This window comes from Silurus meridionalis, chromosome 8 (assembly GCF_014805685.1).
Source record: "Silurus meridionalis isolate SWU-2019-XX chromosome 8, ASM1480568v1, whole genome shotgun sequence".
Classification (NCBI taxonomy): Eukaryota; Metazoa; Chordata; class Actinopteri; order Siluriformes; family Siluridae; genus Silurus; species Silurus meridionalis.
In genome coordinates this window covers 14,790,722-14,816,575 of record NC_060891.1, presented here as the reverse complement: position 1 = coordinate 14,816,575, position 25,854 = coordinate 14,790,722, and the positions used below count along the sequence as shown (strand labels likewise).

General features: G+C 39.4%; 1 long non-coding RNA gene across 1 annotated transcript; it reads right to left on the bottom strand.

Moving 5' to 3' along the window:
• Window positions 1-5,366: 5,366 nt before the first annotated feature.
• Window positions 5,367-25,526, bottom strand: LOC124390244. The gene is made up of 2 exons (XR_006926707.1): window positions 25,405-25,526; window positions 5,367-5,963 (listed from the first exon to the last, which is right to left on the bottom strand). It is a non-coding gene; the product is annotated as an uncharacterized LOC124390244 (long non-coding RNA).
• Between the last annotated feature and the right edge of the window lie 328 nt (window positions 25,527-25,854).

Here is a 25,854-nt window from a genome sequence, read left to right as displayed (position 1 = left end):
TGCTTCCAGGTGGCCCAGGCTCGGCCCAGACTGAGCCCTTTCAGTTTTGTAAGTGTTAAAAGACAGAGGCCGCGAGGGAGAAAGGGAGCGTTGGAGAGGGAGAGAGAAGGGAGGAGGGGGAGATAGTGAGAGGAAGCCATTGAGTAGCAACAAGAAAGAGAGTAAAGAGCAGGGAGAGAGTGATAAGCAGATAATGGTGAGCACATTCAATGGAACAAGTAATTCTTGACACGGCAGAGCCCAAATATGAGCACTCTTTGTTTCTGCAATTCGTTGCGCCCACAATACTAAAGTGGGAAAAATAGGCATGGTGACCCATACACCCACAAACACCCACAGAAACACACAAACAACCCCTTGGCAACCCCTGTCATGCTCTAGTGGCCCACAAATCTGCCAGCCCCTCACTCTCTTTTCCCACCCTTGTGTTCACTTGTCTAAATACAAATGTGCTCAGCATGGTGGCTTGTGAAGAGTCGTGTTCAGACCGCCCTCTCTTCTTATAATGTAGCATTTCTTTTCTTTTGAAATAGGTGTGCATTTTCTGCCTATGTTATACATCACTGATTTGTAAATAACTGCAATTGAGCCCCTTGAGGGTGATAAATGTTTATGTAACTGTTTTATTTAGAAACTAATCTGTGGGTAATTGAAAACAGCAGGAAAGATTATTGCATACAGTAAATCCAGTGTCAATTACAAAACTGTAGAAAGATAGCAAAACAAATCTTAAAAACTACAGGTAAAAATGTTTAAAATATATTTAATTTGATCAATGTAAGATTCCATTAATACTATTCCTCTTCTCCTACTTTTTCTACTTCTACTTTTTCTTTGTCTCCCTTATAATATTATTATTATTATTATTATTATTATTATTATTATTATTATTAAACTATTGTACAGATTTGAGAGAACTAAATGTTTTTCATATTAGATTGATTGATATGTTTTATTGAGAAAAGCCACTGAATGCACCCCATACTGAGAACATGTGGCCTTTTGAGCTGGAGAAAGAAATGGGAGGTGGAGCAGCATTTGTCTCACAGAGAAGCTTATAATCAGAGCATCAATTAAGCAGGACCAGTAAATGGGCATTGGCATGAAACACATAAATTGCTCAGTGTGTGTTCAATTATTGACAGTCATGAGACAATTTTGAAAGTATTTGTTTCAAACAGGTAAACCCCCTCTTGTATCTGCAATAATCAGTGGCTATTCTTGCTTAAACAAAGCCAACAGCTGGTGGATGACGTTCATTCTGAGGAACAGACCGCAACACATATCCTTCAGAAACTGAATGTGGTTCACCTATGATTTGGTATAAGGTGGTGTAGCAAATGTCCAGAAACAGCTGTAGCTCAGATTGCAATTCTCTTCAGTCTATTTCAGAGAGTATGGTTACTTTTGTGTGTCGTTTAAAGGGAAGTAGTATAATATAGCATAGTGCTGTAATTTAATGTAAATAAAGGGCAGTAAATGTCGTAGTTAGGTTCCACAGGGCTGCTGTCAATTTGCACTTGCCCTTAAAAAAAGCAGAGAAACGTGTGAGTTTATTGACCATCTTTATCTCCTCTAACATTACGAGCCGACTCTGCAGAGCTGCGGTGCTGTTTGACATTCTCTTCAGACTGTTTGCCGAGAAGTGAGCTGTGACTAAACTCCAGATGAGTTACCAGAGAGATTTAGGGCACTCCTAATCTGTTTTTACTGCAGATCAGGAGTTTTTCACCACTATCTTGTAGTACTGTAGTAGTGACTTCACAATTCCATTATATATTTCTCCTAGAATGTTTGCCCAAACTCTCCACATAAGCACAGAAGAGAGCTTATGCATGGGCAGTGTGGACATGCACTTGTTCCTGTGTGTGTGTGTGTGTGTGTGTGTGTGTGTGTGTGTGTGTGTGTGTGTGTGTGTGTGATCAGTGGGATGAGAGAGAATTGTTTGAGTGTGTTTGGGATGCTCAGCATGTTTTTTTTCCTTTTGGAATCTTGCTCTTCCTCAGTTGCTTTTTTTTACAGACCCCCTATCTTGTTTTTTTTTTTTTTGCCTTCATTGTCTCTTCCTCTTTTTTTTTTTTTTTTGTCCATCCCCTTCTCACCCACCTTTCTTTCTTTCTTTCTTTCTTTCTTTCTTTCTTTCTTTCTTTCTTTCTTTCTCTCTCTCTCTCTCTCTCTCTCTCTCTCTCTCGCCTCACTCTCTCTCGCCTCTCTCTCTGTCTCTATCTGAGTGTGGAGGTCTCGGTGGTGTTACAGCCGGTGCGGGTGGGCCGCTCCACGGTGCTAAGCCCCCTGACTCCATGCTCAGCCCTGTCATGAATAATGGATTGGCAAAATACATTTATCTTTTAATAGCCATGGCCCCCCTGGCTACTCATACTCCGTTTAGTTGAGACTGAAAGGATGAGGTTCATGTGTTCCGATTGTCTCCTGTCTTTTTGATGTGTGCTGTGTCTTAGTGTCCTAGAGAAGTGTAATCATGCTTGATTTGATTGGTCAGTGATGTTTCGGAGACTTTATGATGGTAAAATAGTTGTAGGCTAAGCAGGCTTTAAAGGAAAATGTGTGCTGTATAATATTTATATGATCTTGTAATTCTGTTTATGAAGTGTGGATGCTGCTGCATTAAAGGAGGGCCTGTCTGTAGGTAGTTCATAAAATGTACAAATATATATGCTGCATTTAAATACCATAAAATTGTATTATTATTATTATTATTATTATTATTATTATTATTATTATTATTATTATTTACATGCAATAAAAAGACCAATGTCATTGGTCTTCAATCTTTTCCCAAAATCATACCTGTAGAGAGAAAAGCAGGAACAGGGGAAAATTATTTGTCTAGCCAAATGAAGTATTTGCTACACAAATAAAGGAGAGGTACTTCAGCTGAACGTTTCCCCTCACTCATAATAAAGTGCCTTTGAATTTCATCTCACCCAGGCTCTCAGGCTGTAATGTAGCCCCACTCTCAAATGCACCAATAACACATCTTACTTTGTTTAAGCAGACTGAGGAAGATTTGTGAGAACAGCTCGCCTGTCTCACCCACACGTCTCAGGAAATGCATCTGCTTCTTTTGATTATCGAATGTGTATATAGCAGATTTTGATTTTGTACTGCACACATGGCGCTGTAGGTAGTGTATGACTTGTGAATTGAGAAAAATAAAACGATCAAATATACTGGTTTTGTGGAAAAAAATTCAAATTCGTGTTTCATTGGCCAGGACGTGATATTATATCTCTCATATTACTAACTGCTCACATATGACTGCATTTATATAGTAGTAAAAAGATCTTAATACAACAATGGGTTAAATAGCAAACTGTTGTTAAGTTGTTAGATTTTGGCACAAATTACCTCAGCTTGAGAAAAATACCTAGTGTGGATGACAATTATTGCTATTTGTTAGCCTTTAATGTTGTTTTGTAAGCGCACATCATTTGTGCCGTAGATTTATCTGTGCTAATTACGCGCACCACGTTTTCCTGGGAAGAACCTGAGGCACATCCTGCTACCGTCTGTGTGTGATGTGATAGCACTGCGTCGGTGATGCGACTTGCATTTAAATAATCGTTTTGTCATAGAAAATAACACCAAACGAAACACACACACAGACACACACACAAAATCAAGTTTGTTATCAAATTCTCCTGTGGAGTAAGAAATGACAGTTCCGAATGTGTGACACTTATGCATGGTTTGTCAAAGGAAATGAGAGGTGAGATATAAAAAAGCAGCTTTCCAGTACAGGCCATTGTCATACAGTATTTACATGAATGAAAATTATTTAAGGGGCACCAATACTTCTCCATCCAGACCTAGAATGCACTCTGTGCTGTGTGTCACAGCTTCTACTAACCATTCTCATTTACACCTTCCCCTGCTTTCTCCTTCCTCTATTTTCCTGCCTTTCCTCTCTCAGTCTTCCCCTGTCTAAAGTATTATTCCCTCGGCTCTTTCTTCCCTTCCCTGCACCAGGAGCTGTACACTGGCCAGGGCCTCCTTAGAACTGCTTTATGGGCTTGGAGAGAGGGAAAGAATGACAGAGAGAGAGAGAATAAGAGGAAACTGAAAGCCCCATTTATCATCACTTGTGTGGGCAGTGTTGCCAAGGCAACACTCAGGCTGGCAAATGCCACTGCGTGGAATACTAATGAGGCACTTGGCAGGCCGGCTGGCGGAGCTGCAGTGAAACCCGTCCACAGGCCACTGCTGCTGTTCCACTCTGCAAAAGTCAAAGGAAATCAATTGTAGGCTAAGCAGGCTTTAAAGGAAAATGTGTGCTGTATAATATTTATATGATCTTGTAATTCTGTTTATGAAGTGTGGATGCTGCTGCATTAAAGGAGGGCCTGTCTGTAGGTAGTTCATAAAATGTACAAATATATATGCTGCATTTAAATACCATAAAATTGTATTATTATTATTATTATTATTATTATTATTATTATTATTATTATTATTATTTACATGCAATAAAAAGACCAATGTCATTGGTCTTCAATCTTTCCCAAAATCATACCTGTAGAGAGAAAAGCAGGAACAGGGAAAATTATTTGTCTAGCTAAATGAAGTATTTGCTACACAAATAAAGGAGAGGTACTTCAGCTGAACGTTTCCCCTCACTCATAATAAAGTGCCTTTGAATTTCATCTCAACCAGGCTCTCAGGCTGTAATGTAGCCCCACTCTCAAATGCACCAATAACACATCTTACTTTGTTTAAGCAGACTGAGGAAGATTTGTGAGAACAGCTCGCCTGTCTCACCCACACGTCTCAGGAAATGCATCTGCTTCTTTTGATTATCGAATGTGTATATAGCAGATTTTGATTTTGTACTGCACACATGGCGCTGTAGGTAGTGTATGACTTGTGAATTGAGAAAAATAAAACGATCAAATATACTGGTTTTGTGGAAAAAAATTCAAATTCGTGTTTCATTTGCCAGGACGTGATATTATATCTCTCATATTACTAACTGCTCACATATGACTGCATTTATATAGTAGTAAAAAGATCTTAATACAACAATGGGTTAAATAGCAAACTGTTGTTAAGTTGTTAGATTTTGGCACAAATTACCTCAGCTTGAGAAAAATACCTAGTGTGGATGACAATTATTGCTATTTGTTAGCCTTTAATGTTGTTTTTGTAAGCGCACATCATTTGTGCCGTAGATTTATCTGTGCTAATTACGCGCACCACGTTTTCCTGGGAAGAACCTGAGGCACATCCTGCTACCGTCTGTGTGTGATGTGATAGCACTGCGTCGGTGATGCGACTTGCATTTAAATAATCGTTTTGTCATAGAAAATAACACCAAACGAAACATACACACAGACACACACACAAAATCAAGTTTGTTATCAAATTCTCCTGTGGAGTAAGAAATGACAGTTCCGAATGTGTGACACTTATGCATGGTTTGTCAAAGGAAATGAGAGGTGAGATATAAAAAAGCAGCTTTCCAGTACAGGCCATTGTCATACAGTATTTACATGAATGAAAATTATTTAAGGGGCACCAATACTTCTCCATCCAGACCTAGAATGCACTCTGTGCTGTGTGTCACAGCTTCTACTAACCATTCTCATTTACACCTTCCCCTGCTTTCTCCTTCCTCTATTTTCCTGCCTTTCCTCTCTCAGTCTTCCCCTGTCTAAAGTATTATTCCCTCGGCTCTTTCTTCCCTTCCCTGCACCAGGAGCTGTACACTGGCCAGGGCCTCCTTAGAACTGCTTTATGGGCTTGGAGAGAGGGAAAGAATGACAGAGAGAGAGAGAATAAGAGGAAACTGAAAGCCCCATTTATCATCACTTGTGTGGGCAGTGTTGCCAAGGCAACACTCAGGCTGGCAAATGCCACTGCGTGGAATACTAATGAGGCACTTGGCAGGCCGGCTGGCGGAGCTGCAGTGAAACCCGTCCACAGGCCACTGCTGCTGTTCCACTCTGCAAAAAGTCAAAAGGGAAATCAATTAAAGGCCTTCCACAGGGTTTGGCAAGGTGTCTAATCTGCAAGGCCACATTTAGAATAACACTGCCATCTTACCCATAATGCAATCTAATTTAAACAAGCAGAGAGAAAAAAAACTATAACGTTAGAAAAAAACATGAGTTTGCTCTCACAAAACACTTTCCAAATCAAAGAATTAAAAGAGAAATAAGAGCAACAGTTGGACATGGATGCTCTTTCTGTAAAGTCGTACATTTTAATAATAGAATTCATATTATATTAATGAATTCAATGGAAAAAACCCATTGCCATCCTTGCAAAAATGTAAACAAAAATTGCACACCATTGTGCAACTAATTTCTGGAAAATCAGACTAGCAGAGAATATTTTGGTGCTTCCACAGAGCTTGCTGCTCTATTTGGCACAGAAGTTAACTCCAGTCATAGCTGTGTAGAGTTGAACCTCTAATTAACACCTCTGCCTTAGCAAGACCGACAATTTCCACCTGACAGATTAACACACTTTTTCTCCTCTTCTCTCTCGTTCTCATTCTCGTTTCCTGAGAAATCTGTGCTAGGAATAAATTGAGCTGGAGCCTGCCGTTTCTTTGTTCATTGGTCTCCTTTATTGATTCAGGCACTTTGATTGGGCCGGTTCTAATCAATTCTTCAGTGGTGAGATGGGGGTGAAATCATTTCCGTGACAAACCCCTTCAAATGACTTGTCATTAATTTGCCTCTTTACTGGCACTTGTTTGCTCGAAAAAACGAGATGCGTTTGGCTTTCTCTATCTATTAGCAGGGGTTGTGCTCTTCTGGGGATTTTCATGGGCTGCTAAGCGTCAGGGAGGGTGAACAGAGGGATTGGATACAACATGTTTGCTCATCCTTACCAAGTCACTTATTAGCGCTAATTGGGAGGGACAGTTCAAATAAGCACAGCCGAGTGGGGTATCACAAGAGCGTGACATGGGTACAGAGAGGCAGCAATGGTGGTGATGTCGATGTGTAAATGTGTGTTTGTGTGTGGGTGTGTGTGTGTCTTGGTGTGTTCAAGAGGGCTATATTAACACACTCTGCTCACTACCATAACACTAGCACTCTGGCCTCTAGCTTGGAAGTAGAACGGTTCCTCAGGACTCCTATTCTCGATCCACAGTGAAAGCAGCATCCTTGTATCGTTACTTGCCATTACCAGGGCACGATGCTGAAAGTCGATGCTGAGGACTAGCCAGTGGCTAAGGTTATAAACACATGCAGCTGTCTGCGACACTTAGCAAGTCAACAGCAGATGGAAGAGTGCTGACAAATGGCATAATCGTCCACTGTGGAATATATGATAAGCCTGAAACCTCCCAACCCCCTTCTCTCAGGCCAGTTTATTAATTCACACCCAGCGCATGCTCTCAACAACCATGTGATATTATTCAAAATCCCCCTTGGCCTTTGTTACCGTAAGCTAATGAAAAATCATACATTCTCACTGTCAGCACCAAGACCCCTTTCCCCTCAAAGCAACCCCATAGCTGGGATGCATTTTGGCTGAAAGATGCTAATTTTCGAGAATTATTTACCACCATAATAGCTGCAATTATTTTCCGTCCTAACCGGTTTAAGGTATAAGCACCAATTAGTAACTGGTCATTATCTTGAGCATTGGAAACTCACAGTGAAGTAATAGCTTGACATTTGCTAGGCTGTGCTAGAGAACTGTTTAGAGTTTCTATAATTAGAGGCTGTTTACCACCAGCCTTGAGAAGATGATGTGAATTTCAGCTCCACTGTACTGCTTGAAAGCCACTTATTAAAACTGAGGGGGCATATGGCATCTTTGCTAATTTTAGCCAAGAGATTAGGTAAACTACAGGCTGATCAAATGAATAGATATATATTTAGCATTGTCATTAAAAAATCAGATAAACAATTTTGCTGAGAAACAAATTTAGAAAATAAAGAATGTTAAACAGAAATCATGTTGAATTTCTTTTAAATTTTATAGAACAGCAAAAGTGTTTCTCTCTACTTTATAATATACAATATTTAATTGTGTGCAAAACATATATTTAAAGTATTAAAAATGCTTCAATACTAATACTGAATATATTAGCATTGTATACTGAACCAGTGGTAAATCTGTATGGGTAAAATCTGTAAAAATGTATTTACTGAAATAGCAAATAAATGATACACACAGTAAGTGGAGCTGCTACTGCTATTGCTGACCAGGAAGTACCCCAGGACAAAATATCGAATCTGGTCAGCAGAGAGCCACTAACACATCATCAATCAAGTAAACACATTGGGTCTGGCTAATAGATGTTTAACAAAACCTCTTATTACAAACAGTTTGACCCGGCATCCTAAAACATAATGTGAGAACTCCCCTAGGATTACCAGTGACCCAGAGGGCAAGCAGGCCACACAGGCAATGAAAGAAGCAGCCATTGTGCTGTGTGTGTGTGTGTGTGTGTGTGTGTGTGTGTGTGTGTGTGTGTGTAATTGAGTTTGCCAGTATGGTGTGGATGTATGTCAGTGGGTGGAGACAGGTCACTGTAATGACACTTTGATGGATCATCATTTACACCTACTAAAGCTGCACTGCGTCTGGGCACCTTTTCATTAAACTTTGCCTGCTTGTCCACAGACAAACACATATACGTGGACATGTTTACAACTTGGCCACCTCTTCGCTTGCCAATCATCTATTGTTTTGGTGTAATTAATTCTGATTATCATTATGCAGAATACGGCCACCTCTGTCAGTCTCTTGCATATTTTAGTCTCCGTATGATGCTCTGAATTTGTTAGCAGGGCAGAGACACTCTAGGCTGGAAGAGCCGTTCATGCTCACACTCCAGTCGTCATCCTCTGCCAGCCGGCACACTCCGACCAACTCTTGTACTTCAGAACGCATCCGCTATTATATTCCAACGCCAACATATATTAAAAATAAAATTACTATTCAAGACTGTTCTCGTGTAAGTAACGCCATTAAGAGCATGATGAATATACTCATTAGACCGGCAGGCTAGTCTCGCTAGCGAGTAAGGAAAGAAAGATAGATGCTGTTGGGAGCAGCAAGGAAGCAGTGCATATTTTGTTTTCTCAGTACCCAACCTTGATCTGACTATCCACAGGGTCAAAGACTCTCTGAAAGCCTTTGTTGGGCCCAATAGAATGTTAATGAATAGGCACATTGCATATTAAAATTCAGCTGGGGCTTTTCAGCGCTGCCGTCAAAACTGCTGCGGCATGTCGAGTACTTTTGGCTGAGAGGCGAGAGAGATCTGGTTGTAAAATGGAATGGCAGGATGGAAGGGGGGGATAGACAGCGGTTGGAGCCAGGCAGGCCTTTTCGTCCCTTTTTCTTGCTCCCACCGTCGCTGCCTTGGTGGTGTGTAAATGAAAGAAGTGGTAAATAGACAGTTCTCTCAAACGAGGGCCATGTGACATGGTGGTGGTTTGAGGAGTACAATGGGTCCTTTCAGGGCCAAGTGAAAGCTTAGTCGTTTCCGCTGGCCTGGAAGTGTTTGGGGTTTTTATCTGCGGTTTTGTTTTGCGGACAGCTGCAGGCCTTGTTTGTCTTGGGCTGTTTTTGATCGGTTAGCATGCTTGAAGAGGGCACGAGTCACAATTGTTTCAAAACAGAGTCTGGCATTGTGGCAATCGGGGCTGTTTAGTGACTGCTGGCTCCAAAATGCAACAGCAAACAGCAAGATTAAATAAGCAGACAGTGTTCACAGAAAGTACAAAAAAAGGCACAGTGGCCATCAATAGTCAGCGCAATTTAAATGTTTATTGAATCTAAACTTTTGATTGCTGGTCAAATTTAATACAGTTTTTCAATTCAATATTCTGCCATTTTTCTTCTATTTAGAAAATTATAATTACATTTTGCATTGTTGCTTTTCATATGCGTTTTTACAAAAAGTAGTAAAATAATCTAAAATGACAATGAATTTTTTTTTTTTGTGTATAAATTGACAAGTATATATAACATTTTAAAAAAATGTAATAATTTAGGAAATACAAATAAATGGCTATATGATCAGTGTAATATAGTAGGTTTTTATTAATACCAAAAATAAATTATGATTTGATTCATAATAATTTGATTGTTATCATCATTACTATTATAGTGTACACCCATTTATAATATATATTGGTTATAATAATAATAATGATAATAATAACGATAACAATAACATTAACAATAACAATAATAACAATAATAATTATTATTATTGTTATTGTTATTGTTATTGTTGTTATTGTTATTGTTATTATTATTATTATTATTATTATTATTATTATTATTATTATTATTATTATTACACATTCAGTACATCAGGCTTCTGATAGTCTAAAATATTTGTTCACACTATTAGCATTTTTAGCATTAGCATTGTCTAAATGACTTTTGATACCTCCAAATGTAAAAAAAATCTAACCAGCAAATTAAGAAACATTTATTATTGAAAGTTTTTGTGAACTGTAAAATGTTAAAAATACCTGTTTTATTGGAACAATCTAGCTGCAGTCTAATCAGAAGTACCTTTTATTATTTGAATTAGCATACAATATCTATGTTCTAAACAGTAATAACAATTTTTTGTGTTTTATCTATAAGCCTAAAAGGTTTAATCTTCTGACTGTGGTGTCTTTTATATCTCCTCAGGTCACAAGGTGAAGATTTACTTGCTATTCTTAATACAGTAAATAATCTGTAATAAAACACAGGAAAGTCCAGGTGAAAAAAAATGAAACTATGGAAAAAATGGAAAAAAACAAATGAGTTTACATTTACATGGTCACACTCTACATCATGACATAATTCTGCAAGAAGTGGTAGAGATGTAGAGTATTTTATAAACCTCTCTGTTCAGGAATCCCCCTTTTTGAGAGAGAGAGAGAGAGAGAGAGAGAGAGAGAGAGAGAGAACACACTAGCTTGTTGAACCTCTGAAAACATCTCAGAGCAAATAGCTATTCTCTCATGTCTACTCTGCCTTTGTCCTAGATTGTACATGGTCACAGCTGGGATGAAAAAGAAGAGAGAAATATATCAGCACACATCTGCAGATGGTGATTAGCATTAGGAAATTGCCTCCTTGAATGAAATTGAAATGTCGACTGTCAATTTCCTTTCACGCTCGCCACTCCTTTCCAGGAAGCTAGAGGGCACTGCTTTGTCCTTCAATCGCTTACGATTTAGACAAAGGCAAAAAAAAAAAAAAATCCTCTTTCTTCCCCCCCCTTTGCCTGCTAAGATTCACTATAAGGAGAAGAAAGAGACACTATTAATTGCTCTAAATGTGAAGAGCTGTATTTGGTTAACGGTTTCAAAGCATGGATTTTGTGAAACTTTGTCCGTTATGGAGATGTGTGACTGTAACGCTGGCTTCTTATCTGTGCCAGAGGAAACGCTGCTTAATTAGGCTTTGGGCTTTAAAGTGTGTAGAGCTCTCCAACAGCACACAGAGCTGCAATCACCCTGCTCTGTTCACTGCACTGCACCCACACACGTCAGTATATTTACTCACGTTCATTTTATTTGCAGATCAATAAGGCACACACTTGCCAGATTCACTTTGTTGCCTTTCTTGTATTTATAGCAGATTTAGTTGCAAATTAAAACAAAATAGATTTTGCAATACATGAAAGTTTATCATTACGATATATTCAATACTTTATTTCTGATATAACATGGCCTCAACAGTGATTTCCTATTCTCTCTGGTTTTATATCTCTTTTTTAGTTTACAGGGTTTGTTCTTCCAAAAACATTCCAAAATATATAACAGAAAAGTATTTATAATAGCTGAGAATTGCTGTAGACTGACTACAGCGGTAGCAATTCTGTCACTGCGTTTCTGTTTTTTTCATTCTGTTTAACATATAGGCAGGATTTATACAGAGACCAAATGTGCAGTATGAAGGTTTTTGCTGGAGCTTTAGATAAGAGCACTGGCTACCCCCACCACACACACACACACACACACACACACACACACACACACACACACACACACACACACACACACACACACACATATGACCTTCCATTTACAATTATTAATGCAGCTAATTAATTCTGTGCTTCATTTAACTCAAACGTTAACCTCAGTAACCAAAAGGAAACCTCTTGGCTGTTATTTTGTTTCTTCTTCTAAAATAAAACATGAGTATCCTAATCCTTGTGCTGACATATATATAAAAAAAAAATTCCCACATCCAAGCGAAATATCCGAGCAATTAGCATGGCTGTTCAACCCATACTTTTTACAAAGAAAGATGTCACGAGTGAGAGAAAATAATTTGTCACACTAGTCTCAGCTCCTAGTGGCTTCCACTTCCTTTTTAGTGCCACATGTGCTGTTATATAAAGTGTCTCCATGCCGCACCTCTGCTGAGAGAGTGTTCCTCCAACTAGTCTGATGAACTCATGGAGATATAGTGATATTTCGTTTGCGTCGAGGCGGCACAAGCTCTCATTAGTGAGTGTGGCATGGCAATGCTGTGCACAGGGATAAATGAGCCCGCTATCAGCCACTGCCTCCTCTATAGTCAGCTTTATCTCATTAGGTTCCACATCAAAGTTAATCAGAGATGGGCATGGTAATTGGTGGAAGAGACAACACCACAGATCAGGAAGGTGGGGGGGGGGGGTATGGGGGAGGGGCAGGTGTCTTGAAACACTGGCAAGACTGGTGATAGCAGATAGGCAGGCAAAGGAAGGAGAGGAGGGGGAAAAAAAGAGGTGACAGAAAGAGAGAGGGGTGGAAGCCAGAGTGGAGGAAAAGGAGTAATGGCAGAGGCATAACAAGCAAGCTGCTCAGAATTAATGAGCTTAGCCAATAAGAAAAGAATAACCAATCAGTGTGTGTTGGGCAAATATAATTTAGGAATAATTGCTTGATTGCTTTTCTATAGTAGGCTGATTTGACCACACACAAGAACTGAGAATTAAGATGTCAAGACAAGAATTAATTTGGCATGCAGGGGCAGACAAATTCTCTCTCTCTCTCTCTCTCTCTCTCTCTCTCTCTCTCTCTCTCGCTCCCCACTTCCCCTCCTAGAGTCGGTGTTGGGAGCTGAATTGTCGTGCTCTAATGATGAAAACACAGAGGTAGATTGCACATTCATTTTTCAGACTCCATTATCTATAAGGAGTCGCTTCCCTAATGCCACAGATGCCCCAATATCATGTAAAAGAGTGTGCATGCTAACACATTTAATTGCTGTTTTTGCATATTCCACTCCAGCTTTGATAGCTAGCTTGGTTGATTGTGCAGTTTGTTTCAGTATTGATTTCTGCCTTTTCCTTATATATATATATATATATATATATATATATATATATATATATATATATATATATATATATATATATATTTTTTTTTTTTTTTTTTTGCAGGCTATAATTCTGATGCTTGACTGACAACCCCAGGCCCGCCCTCTTTCCAAACAGTGCTTGTTTTAAAGGCCACTTTCTGGATTGCTAATGTGAGAGCACATCTTATTTTTCACTGCCTGCTTTGAGAAATGAGGCGTGACCCTCAGTGGTCACAGAGATGCCACTAAAATCCAGAATTACAGACCGCACACTTCACCGCTGTTGATCTTTTTTTATCCACAATCACTGGCCCTCATGGTAAATACAATTGCTTTATTTCGACTAGAACTGGGCCTACATTTGGTTACTTATTAAATAATAAAAGAGCTGGTGATAACCACTGGATCTAATTCAAGGCCAGGTCTGACATTAGTATGTGCGTTTGGATTGAGTTCGAGGAACCCCCAACTCAATTTATATTTAAATAGGTGGTGCGTTCAAATAGGAGTCCGTGCATATGAATATAGCCATGTATTTGCTCCCACATGCGTCTGCTACTTAGTTCCAATTAGGCTGAAAACACTGCTGCTGATTCGGAGCTTTCACACAGTGCCTGACTTATCACTGCTCCACAGGTTCCACTGCTGTGTGTTTATTTTCACATGATTGAGCGTGAGCTTGTCTGAGTGCTGACATCATTTCAGCAGTGGGAAGAGTAAAGGGGGAGTAAATAAGCAGACAGGGCTTGTCAGGTGGGTGTTAATGCTGCCCCGAGTCTGCCATCAGCTGCAGCTCCAGCAAAGAGACACACATGTCCTCCCTCTCTATCCTCAGTGTCACTATATCTCCATAGCGTGGGGACACACAGAGCACAAGGTAGACTCGCTTTGATCTGCACGGTGCCTAATTGAGTCACAGCCGATGACTCTATCTCTGCACATCAAGGAATTTGCCAGTGTTCGATTATTTCACCAGGGATTAAACCTCATTTTAGGATGTTCTGCATTAACCTATTAGGCATGCTCATCTGCATTGCTAATGAAGGTGGAGGGACAGCTGTCAGGGGTGATGGAAAACATGATCGTGCAATCCTTGAGTGAGTGATCCCGGCTCCGATTAGCCTCAGTGAAGTTTGCTGAGCCCAAGTGATAAGGCAGGCAGAAATTCCCAAGTTGCCAGTAGCTCTGAAAATTATCACACTGTAGGCAAAGGAGAAATTGTAGCTTACGGCACCCGGGCTTCAATCCTGGGACTGCCCAGATTGACATTATTTAAAGCTATGGAAATGTACCCTGCTTGCCTATCAGACCACAGCTGAAAATAACTTTTTCCCCCTCTAGCCTGCTCCATTTATGAACATGTCCAGGATGCTGGCATTCTAAAAAAAAAGGTAATTTGAGCATACTTTTACAATTTTATGATCTAATCTGGATAATGGAAATAAACAAACATGTGTAGCACTAGGCAGACTAGCAGATGTAGTGCTTCCGGAGGTCTGAGGTAATCATAGAGAAATCCAGCATGAAAAGCAAATACCAGCAAACCATATGCATTGTTTCAATGTATCCTCTCTGCTTCAGCTATACTTGAGCAGTCATATAATATATTCCTTCCTGCTCAGTGGTTATTTACGATTCAAATATAGCTCATCACATTTCTCTATAAGTGTAATAGAGACTGGATGAAAAACCTAATATCTATTTTTACTTGTTGTGTGATTGCATGTCCAGAACAGTCATACCTCTCCATGAAATCTTAAAGCATTATTAAAATAAAAAGTAAAAGCATAATTTCTTTTTTCACCACAAAGAACATAAAGTACATGACTATGCTCACATACATATGCTCAAATTTTTCATACCTACATGAACATTTACAACTAGATAATTTGAAGCTTCATCCATTCTTCAATAAGTTCACTCACTGCTTTGTAAAGCAAGCAGATTGTTGTGTGTAGGAATGACCTCATCGTAAATGAAGTGTTATTGACCTGGGTCAGTACTAACATGACTGGTTGCACATTTGCAGTGGATGGGAGTGACTAAATGACTAAATATAAACCAAAAACAACAGCCAGTGGCATGATGAGTGCACACACACACACACACACACACACACACACACACACACACACACACACACACACCAATAATAATGTCTGCACATATAACATGAATCACTGGCATTCAGTAAATGTAATGTAATAAAATGTAATTTCTGTATTTTTACTGTTAGATGTGTAGCTACGCTGAATATTAGCAAAACAAGAAACGCCTGACTGCACAAAACCTAATCAATGTCAAAGGTGCAGGGACAATCTTTTGGCGTAGCCTGTTTGACTTAAGCGCTCTATTTGTGCTTTCCCTGATCCCACAGTCTTTGTCTACATTGTAATGAGTCTTGCGTTAATCCTGGGATTTTCCTGGGGGTCACCTCATGGCAATGCATTGCCACACCAGGTCTAGAGTTTAACCCAACCAAGGCCATGAGGGGGGTCTGGAGGGTAGAACAACAATGACCTGTTTCCCAAGAGATACCTCCATTTATGGCTGGTTTGGAGGTTTCTGATAGACCTGCTAACCCATTTTAATCCTATTAGAGCAAGCCCACAAAGAGTGAGTCTGCAGTGCAGCGAGTGGAGGGAGAGGACTCCTGATTTCAGCTAGGAGGTGAACAGGGATGACAGTTTTCCCATCAAGACTTATCTATTAGAGGAGTGGACAGAGGAACGAAAGAAAGAAAAAAGAAACAACACAAAAAGCCCAGAAAACACAGGAGAACCATTGTCCTCCGGCAGACCCAAAGAAGAGGGATCACCAAAGGCTAGGCATCTCGAAAGTCAACTGACTGGATATCCATCTTCAGCCATAACGGATGTGTTTCTGATGGGCTGCCGGATAAATTTCTCATAAGGCAAAGCCACAGGAAGTGGTACTGTAGACCCTTGTAGGGTCACCTCACAAAAGCTTGAGAAGGTTGGGAGGCCTCAATGCACTTTTGTTCCTTGCTCCAGTTATGGGACACGTGGTGGCCAAGTGTGCTGGTGGTCCGTCTTGTTACCCCATCGCCAATGTCGAAGCTTAAAGTCTTCCATTGTGATGGATGACGAGGGGGGAGTGACAGGGTCCATACAGACAGAAAGTGTTCTTTAGCCAAGCAAGGCAGGATATGACTCTTTAAGGGCCAGAGGGTGTGAATGGACAATGCCACCATGAAAGAAAAGCAGCTCTGAGAAAGGGGCACTGAGTGATAATGCACTTTCACACTCACTGCATCCCTAAACAGGCTTCCTTCATACAGCACTCTAATTTTAGTAGTCATATATTTCCTAATTCAAATAGCTGAGGTACTCTAATCAACAAGAGCTTGTATAGTAATTCAGAACAGCCCTTCCTGTACATGCATTTTAAAGGCTCTTCACAAACATTCATGTCTATCATTATTTGCTCTGATTATCATTTTGTTATCATAAATGCAATGCAAGACACAACATCTTAGGCTATACACTTCAAGATCCCTCCATGCCCTCACTATTCATACACACTACATGAACAACAACTACAACCGATTTACAATTGAAACACTGGTACAGCAGGGTTGGAATAAATGAAGCTTTACTTGATGGACAGCTTCTTTAAAGTGCTGTGGTGTATAGGTCTAGCCTCTGCCTCCCCTGGGGCCACTGTCTTTAAAATAGCACAAACCAGGGATGCTAAACACAATGTCATGTCATACATTTATGTATGGGCCTGACCTTTTCCATAATGAGTTCACATCATAAACGACGAACTAAAACAAATTTACAAATATTTTCTGCTGAGGTGGATGACAACGAATAACATTCTCTATATATGAATGTTATTTTTGTATAAATACTTATTCTTGTATATATAAATGTAGAAAACATTTTTCAATGTGGTCAATGATGGAAGATATTCATAATAAATATAATCAAATTGAATTATTAGTAATAAAAATAACAAAACCTGGAAATGGCATTTTATTGGCCATTTGATTACATTTTAAAAAGAAATGTATATATATATATATATATATATATATATATATATATATATATATATATATATATATATAAATGTAGCTCTAAATTCAGCCAGATTGTGTGGTAGAATTAAGATGTGACATAGATTGGGACTTTTTAGCTAGCAATGTACAGTGCAAATGCTTCATATTTACATCCTAATATCCAGCCCATATAAACACAAAGGAAGCGATGAAATCAGCAGACTGCCTAATGCCTCACTCCTCATCAGTTCATGCATAATTGCCTCCTTTCAGTTTGTTATATCAGGTTGTCACAATTCTGCCACCAAAGAAGTGTTTCATACTAGGGGGACTTTGTCTTTTTGAGCTCACAGAGGGTGGAACTAAAGATGCCGATCCTTCTGCCCCACTGGCTGAATCTTTTGAACATTGGCATCTATGGAATGAGGTTGTCACTCATAGAGGGTGTATGATTTTTTTTGCAGATGTAGCAGACTCAAATAAAATAAAATAAAAAATATGCATTATAATACACCGGTTGTTTTCCTTAGTAGTTTGCTGTCGAACACTGCTGCATTAGGTCAGAGAGTGTACTTGACAGAAAACATGCATACTGAGTGGCTACTTGTGCTGCTTTTCATTTGCACTGTGTATTGATTTTTAGGTGGCCTATTTAATCTAATATTATGTGTGGGTCTCGCACTGCTTTCAGGTTGCCTGTGTGGGCTGGTTATATAGGAGACTTGATGATAATTACACTGGTGGAAGCAAACCCAGATAGCCAAAATGCCAACTTTAAATGCCTCCTTCATTTAGAGTACAGACATAGAAACAGACAAATAAATGGACAGGTGTATAAAACACCATAGAAACTATTGGCATTTTACAAATGCTGCTGAAAGGCATCTGTTCTAATTTGCGCAAGATTATATATGCCTCAGTTGTTCTCTTCTTGGTCCATATGTGATGTTAGACTGAAATGTCAGTGCCTAAATAAGACATCAAATCCATCAAAGATCTCAAATAATCTCGACAAATGTCATTATTGTAATTCATTCACTCATCATGTTGTTTAAAATGGCAAATACACACTTTATTATAAAGTGATTCTTATCAGTGAACATGCATAGAAAATACATGAGCCATGCCTACAAACATGCCAATTCTTATTATTGTCATGGTCACAATTTCTTGTCTCCTGATACAGCAAGATTAAGCTGTCAGCGATGATAAGAGAAACGATAAGATGCTGTTTGGTTTACAAATGAAGCATAATTAGGGGCACCGGTAGCTGTATACAGTCCCACACGTCTCCTTTTCTTCACCACAGCATCTCAGCTCGAGCCTGCATTAGGCTTTTGCCATCTAAAAAATTCAGGTGTTTGGTCATTTAGACTCCTAGTCTCTCACAGATTCTTTAATTATATTCTTTAATGAAGTCTCTCTCTCTCTCTCTCTCTCTCTCTCTCTCTCTCTCTCTCACACACACACACACACACACACACACACACACACACACACTCTTTTACATTGTTTATACTTTAGAGAGAGAAATTATGGTGATGGCTGTGGTCATAAAGGCGCTTAATTTTGAGAGACATATGCAAACATTAATGAGCTTAACGAAGAGGCAGCAAGCAATAAATTATTAGGCATGACAAGCAGCGCTGGGCTTAGCAGGTTGCTGGTGGGCATTGGGAAGGATATTCTGAAAGGAATCTTTATATATATATATATATATATATATATATATATATATATATATATATATATATGTGTGTGTGTGTGTGTGTGTGTGTGTGTGTGTGTGTGTGTGTGTGTGTGTGTGTGTGTGTGTTTGTGTGTGTGTAAAATACAATGCAATGCTTAGAAAAGCAACAATTTCTCTGTATTAATTGAAAATGTCTATGATGCTGGACAAGGATGAATTTATGCCTGGTTTCTGCACATACATTATTTTGCATTTGCACTAATTCCAACTTCCAAAAAGTCCCAATAGCAGCACTTGTTTTGATCATCAATGAGCAGCTCTCGGTAGTGTGTTTTAACCTCTATTAGTTGGGATTACGAGGCCGCCAGCATGCTGGCATTTGGTAAGTGTCACAGTGACTGCACTTGGTGGCGGAATGCTACGTTGTCAGTGGTGCGCTTTATCGCCATGCTTTTCTCCTTTGCAGAGTGTAGACTAATAAGCCCAGAAATTACAATTGCCTCCCTGCTGAATCCCCGATAGCTGCAAATAATGATATCAGTGCCCTGCTAATCTCCTCAGCTCGCCGCTTGGCATCAGCCTATTGAGTCACCTGTCATACTCATGTCTGATGAGGTGAACTTAATCTTACTGTCTGTAATGACAATGGGGGCCATTTGAATGTTGAGAATGATATTTGTCAAAGTTTCTGCAGTGTTTTTTTCCCCCCTCTTTGTCTTTTGCTGACAAAGAGTCCTGTCAGAATGTGTGAAACTCAAGATTAAACGAAGACAGTAAAGATTAATCATATGTGCTCGCTTTTCTCATCATTTCAAAAGATTGGTTTAAAAGTAGTTTTATGTTTGAGTATTTCAAGGCTGGGGATAATTGCAAGAATCAATTTCATTCAGCATGATTACACATCTATTCATGATTAAATGCCTTTCACTGACACCATTGTTCTAGTCATATTACACAATTCTTTACAGATTTTTGGAAAGTGTAATTGTAATTGTCATTGATCTATGTGTCCCGTATGCCTAAAACTATGCTCATTAACTATGTATAGAGCTCTTCTATCAATAATTATTAACTGGTTCATTATTGTCTTTTGTATATTGTACAATGTGGCAGCATTACTAAGTTATTGTTTAAAACATATGTTTTTGTATTGAGCTAATAAAAAAATTGCATAGTATATCATTTAACGGTCTCTGCTTCAGAAAAGCACACAAACATAGATAACTGTCCAGAGAATATTGGCAAAAATCAGAAAAGGTAATCAAAATAGTTTCACTTATTCTTATAAAGCAATTCAAGGTCAGTGGAAGAAAAGTATGCACCAATCTCTTTTTGTGTTGTCTCCTTCATCTATATCGAGTGGTAGGCAAAGACAAGTTGACCTAAGAAACACTGACAGCGGTACAGTGTACATAAAACTAAATGTTCTGGAGAGTGGCACGGAGGAACAATCTTTCTATTCACAGGCAAGCACTAAAATGCCCGAACTGTCTATGTATCTCTACAACAATGGAAACTATTTCAGAAGACATTGCTTAAATTTATTGTAGAGATATGCATTATTAGATATACATGAAAGGAACTAAAGAGAAAGCCTCCAGGGGTTGTATGTATGTCTTTTCCTTTTTGTTTGTTCATTATACACTCGCACTAACAACCATGGAAATCATGTTGATTATCACAATTATAGCATTTTGAGCATTTATTAATTGATTTAGGATAGATAATATGGCAAATAAGTATGGATACCTCTAGGGAAATGTGGTGTATGCAGTGCAACATAATATATATATATTTTAAGTTCACCATGTTTCACACTTTCTCATTAGTGTTCTTCTGAGAATTAAATATCCTGTTCCATGTAACCCCCAGCTAATCATATTGCTGTTTTTCTGTAAAGAATCTTGTTCTTTAGCCACATCATAGCCCCCACCCTACACCATCCCATCACTCATCGATCAGTCTTACAGCAAACTGTCATTAGATAAGTGACTGCTTCCTTCCGCTGTCAGATTACCATTGACAGGACAATCAGTGCTGCCTTACTAATGTCAGTGCTGACAAAGAATCATTTAGGTCCGGCATGTACTGCACCGTGCCATCCTCCGCTTCCCCTGTCACTAAGTCGACACATGGGGGCTGTTAGGACATGCCATAACAGGGAAAATATATGATATATTATGAAGCAGAGGATGGCACGGTGCAGTTCATATATATAAATAAATAAATCCTTCAACTGAACACCGTGGAGGATGGACGTATCCTAGACAGCACAGCTGGCTTTATAATTAAGATGCTTCCTATAGTTAAAATGAACACATTTATAATTATTAACCTTCCACTGTCAGTATAATATGTGAACACAGAGAATAAAGAGAGGCTCTGATCATCAGGTGCAGGTGTATCTCCAGAGGTAACCCAAGCAGTTTGTCTTTAATGCACATTAACTTTTGTGTTCAATCTTACAATAAAGTGGAGAGACAGCAGATCCGGCACATAATGGGATTTTATGAGGATGTTTTGTCTGTGAGACTGGCCATGCTAATGAATCCTGCTCTCTATTCACATAGAGGTAAACTGGTATAAAAAGAGAGAGAGAGAGAGAGAGAGATGTCACGGGGAAATGCAGGCTGTGCACATTTCCACTCCAGCATGAATTAGCCAAAGGACAGGAAGGTCAAAGTGTTGCCATTATGAACACAAATCCTTCAGCTGACTGCTTGTTTAAATGCCCGACTGTAGGCTCGCTCTGTGTTTTTACAAAATAATAGTAATACCTTTACCTTTGTGGAGAACGTGAGCGATGTATGATAAACGGTATCAGTAAATATAAATTATATGGTTGAATTATCTTAAAATGTCCTTCAAAACACATTAAATGTAAGGGAATATGTTGAATATATGGCTTTCGGAGCAACTGCTATGGAGAAGCATTACGTTTAAACTGCACACAGAGCCTCCCAAACGATGCATAACAATTAGGACTAAACCGAGCGCCTGTTCGCTGTGTTCAATATTTCCCCAAAATGACTGTCAGACTTTTTTTATGCTGTAATTTGAAATCTGTTTGGCTTGCCTGAAGAGGAATATTATTTCCGTGTGAGAGACACAGTCGCGCTAATGAGCGTGGTTAAGAACATCATTATATTTTAAGTAGCGTTCTGCTGTTCGCAGCAAGGCCTGTAAGAAATCGCTGTAATAATACATTTTTGTATATCACATTCAAAAGGGACATCTGACGCCGATGCTATAATGCCGGGGGAATAATTAGCATGACATTTGCGCTTGGCATTCTGGAAAAAAAGGAAGAAATGCCAATAAACTATATTAATTAGGAGTAATTCAGTCGTACTTCAGTTGAAGTTTCTGCCATGTTGATATTTGGTTTATTCGCATTGATGTCTTGGCAGCAGACATTTCGCTGCTTGAACAAAAAGAAGCAATGGTGTATGTTAAGTGCTTTTGAAATGGCAAGCTTTCCAAGCAGCAAAACTATGTCTGATGAAAGGGTGTGAAATACAATCTGGAAATCGATTTCACAATCCGGCTCTACTCGCGCCACCGATAGAGTGGCACTATGTCAATGCTGCTGTGTGCATGTCTGTACATTTAATACACTCTCAATGAAGGACTTCGCAATTTCTGCTCCTGTTGTTAAGTCCGCCAAATTAATGCATGTTTGTGCTTGCATGAGTGGCAGAGGCACAGGAATATTCAATTGCTTTGAAATTGATTGGATTGTTGATATAATGTAGTGGCACTACAGTTGCATGTCTGGAGAGTGGGCTTGAATTTGCCTCATGGCTACAGCTTAGACAATGGCTCCCAATATTCCCAGATGACAAAAAAAATTAAAAAAAAAGCAAAGCATGACATTTTGGGTTGTATACGCCATATAATTAGCATGCTAAGCGGCGCTAATGACAAATAAAGAGATAAAGCCCTGAGCTCTTCTTGCTGTGATTGTCATCTGAAGCACTCTTGTTAGGACTCGTGATGTATTTGTTTGTGTCTTTCTTCCGTCAATTACAGTTTGCACTTTGTCACCCGGTTTCATTGTTGTTATGAGCTGGCACATCTCTCGCTCTGTACATGTGTCTATTGAATATAAATGGAAGCTCACTGTCTGCTTATGACAAAAGGGCCACAGAATAGGAAGTGACAGACAGAGCGCAAGAGAGGGAGAGGAGAGAGAGGCAGAGAAAGGAAAAAGCTGCTTTATGGAGCTCTGTCTCTACCATCTGCACGGACAGGCAAAACAGGATGCAAACATCAGGGAAATTAAAAGGCTTTTTTTCCCATGATTAATGGTGGTGATACATGTCAAGCCGTTTAACCATATTTAACAAAACTATAGCAGTATGCAGCTGTTGCATTCTCTCGACTGAAAACAGCCAGAGGAAAAGAGGGGGAGAGAGTGCAGCAGGTGGTGAGAAAGAGGAAAGAGGGAGCACAACATGGCCATAATCAAATACTACACGACTACTATAATTCTCCATCATGGAAACAAAGCAACAAGGAATTTTTTTTCATTACAATTATACTGCATACCAAACTACAAGGTGTGAGATTATCATTTTACTTTGCTCTCATCATTAGCTGTCTGTTGTTTACTTCTTTTAAAAAAAAAGCATGGCTGTCAACGATTTATTATCTCCGTAAATACAACCCCCCCAAAAAAAGAAAAAAAATGAAAGAAAAAACAAGAATGACCAATGCTGTCAATTAAAAAAAGCTTTACTTAATAGAACTTTGAAGCTGAGCCACAATAGCGCTATCTAAGTCATCTGCATAGCAGGGAGTTAGATTTTTTTTTTGTTTGAGACTCGTGCCAAGTAAATAAGCAGCAAAGCATGGGGGAGGCACTAAACCTGGCCTATCCCAACATCCCTAGACACCTATTACGTGATATGCAAAATTATGCCCGTGCAAATATCTAATGATGAGCCAGTGATGTCTTGTTAAGCGGCATTGTTTGGCTTTAGATCCCACCATATCTGCCTTGTATTCCTTGCTTGATGAAAGACAAAAAAGAACAGAGTACGGTGTTTTGTCCTTCTTTCTCCTTCTCTGCATTGTCATTGTCTCGGGTGCAGTTAACTCATGCCTGTGTGTTTTTGTTTTTTTTCTAGGCTCTGTCCCTTGGCATGAGCAGGCCTGATTTGGCAGAGGAGAGCACTGAGAGTGTGCCTGCCCAGCAGGGGAGGGCCTTTTGATGCAGACCCCTGGGAGCTCGCCACTGAGGCAGAGCTGTGTGTCACAGATGTGACAGCTTTCATCTAACAGTTAACTTTTTCCTAATTAAGCCACCCAGCTAATTACACTCAGATCTATACGATCGAAAGCAGAACAGGATAAGTAAAATACATAAATAAACAGCTCAGGTCAAATAAGATCATATCATCAAATTTTCTGGGAGTTGATCTTAAGGGTAGGGCAACGGATGAACAGGACTCACCTGGGTGCAAGAAAGGAAAAAAAAAAAACACATCACACAGCAAATACAGGGAGGCCCATCTCATTTGCGACAACACCTTCCTTGAATGCTGAGGCGTAATTATGAAATAACAGGGGGAAGAAAAAATGACAAAAGGAAAAAAATTCCATAATTAGCAAGGCAACTCCCGGCACAAGAAATGGAAATTAGTCACAGTGTAATAAATTAGCCTATGCATACATTATGTGAGATGAATACCCTTGGGGCTACGAATTAGCGCTTTTGGACTTGCACCCTCATGTATCTAAATAAACCATTCAGTGCTTGCTTATTATAGGCTCACAAAGAGACATCTCTGAAACCGTCTTTCCTTTCAAATCAGCCCCCGATCCCCCCCACACGCACACCTACATCATTTATAGGAAGACTATATGCTGCAGTAGGAGGGGGATGATTGAAAACAGTGCGTTTGTCATATTCTGCTGTGCTCTCATGCTACCTTCACTTATGCATTTGTAAACTATCGCATATTTCTTCCCTATTTTAGTTTGATTAGTGCTGGCACTTTCTAGGACTATCCATTTTTTTCCCCTAGATGACAGTAAACAAACGCGAAATTAAGCCGAGCTCGGTTGAGCTGGGGAAAAATTTGCATCAAAATAACGTAGCAAGCTACAACCCGGCAGAATCAGATAGAAGCAACAAAGGCAGGCAAATTACAAATTAAAAGGAATGATGTGAATTGTATTTTGTCACCAAGCTTCACAGGCCATTTAGAGAATAGCGGAAAGAAAGAAAGAAAGGGGGGAAAAAAAACATGGCAAGCGGCAGCGCCGTGTTTTGATGAGTCTTATCTAGAGCGATTATTCATACTTGTCCTTCTGCTTGAATTAAAGCAAGAGTGCTGGAGCCCGTTAAAGCCAAATACTTGAATGGCTAGTGAACTCTCACCTTTGCGCGCATCCATTTAGCTTGCAAATGAAAGCCAAGTACAGTCGGCGAGAGCCATAATGGGCCTTTCTTCTTGCAGAGTGCGGTCATTACATACTAATTTCTCCTGGAAGCTCTTCAGGAATTGAAATACTTGGCTGTGGCAGCCCTGCCTCTTGCTGAAACGCACAGGCCTACAATGCCAGCACACAAGGTGTTTGTTCAAGGCCTACTCACAGCAGCTGACCACAATCAGGCTCGATTGAAGAGGGCTGATTGCAACTTGATGCAGCACTGCTTTCAGATAGAGGAATGAAAAAAAATGAATAAAATACTGGCAGTGTGATTTTCATCATGATTAAATAGATTCTTGATTCTTGAAAAAAAAAACTCACTCATATTTTAGCAGGGCAGCAAGTAATATGTAAATGACACACATAGTGAGGGAAGGTTTTAGTGATGGAATTTAAA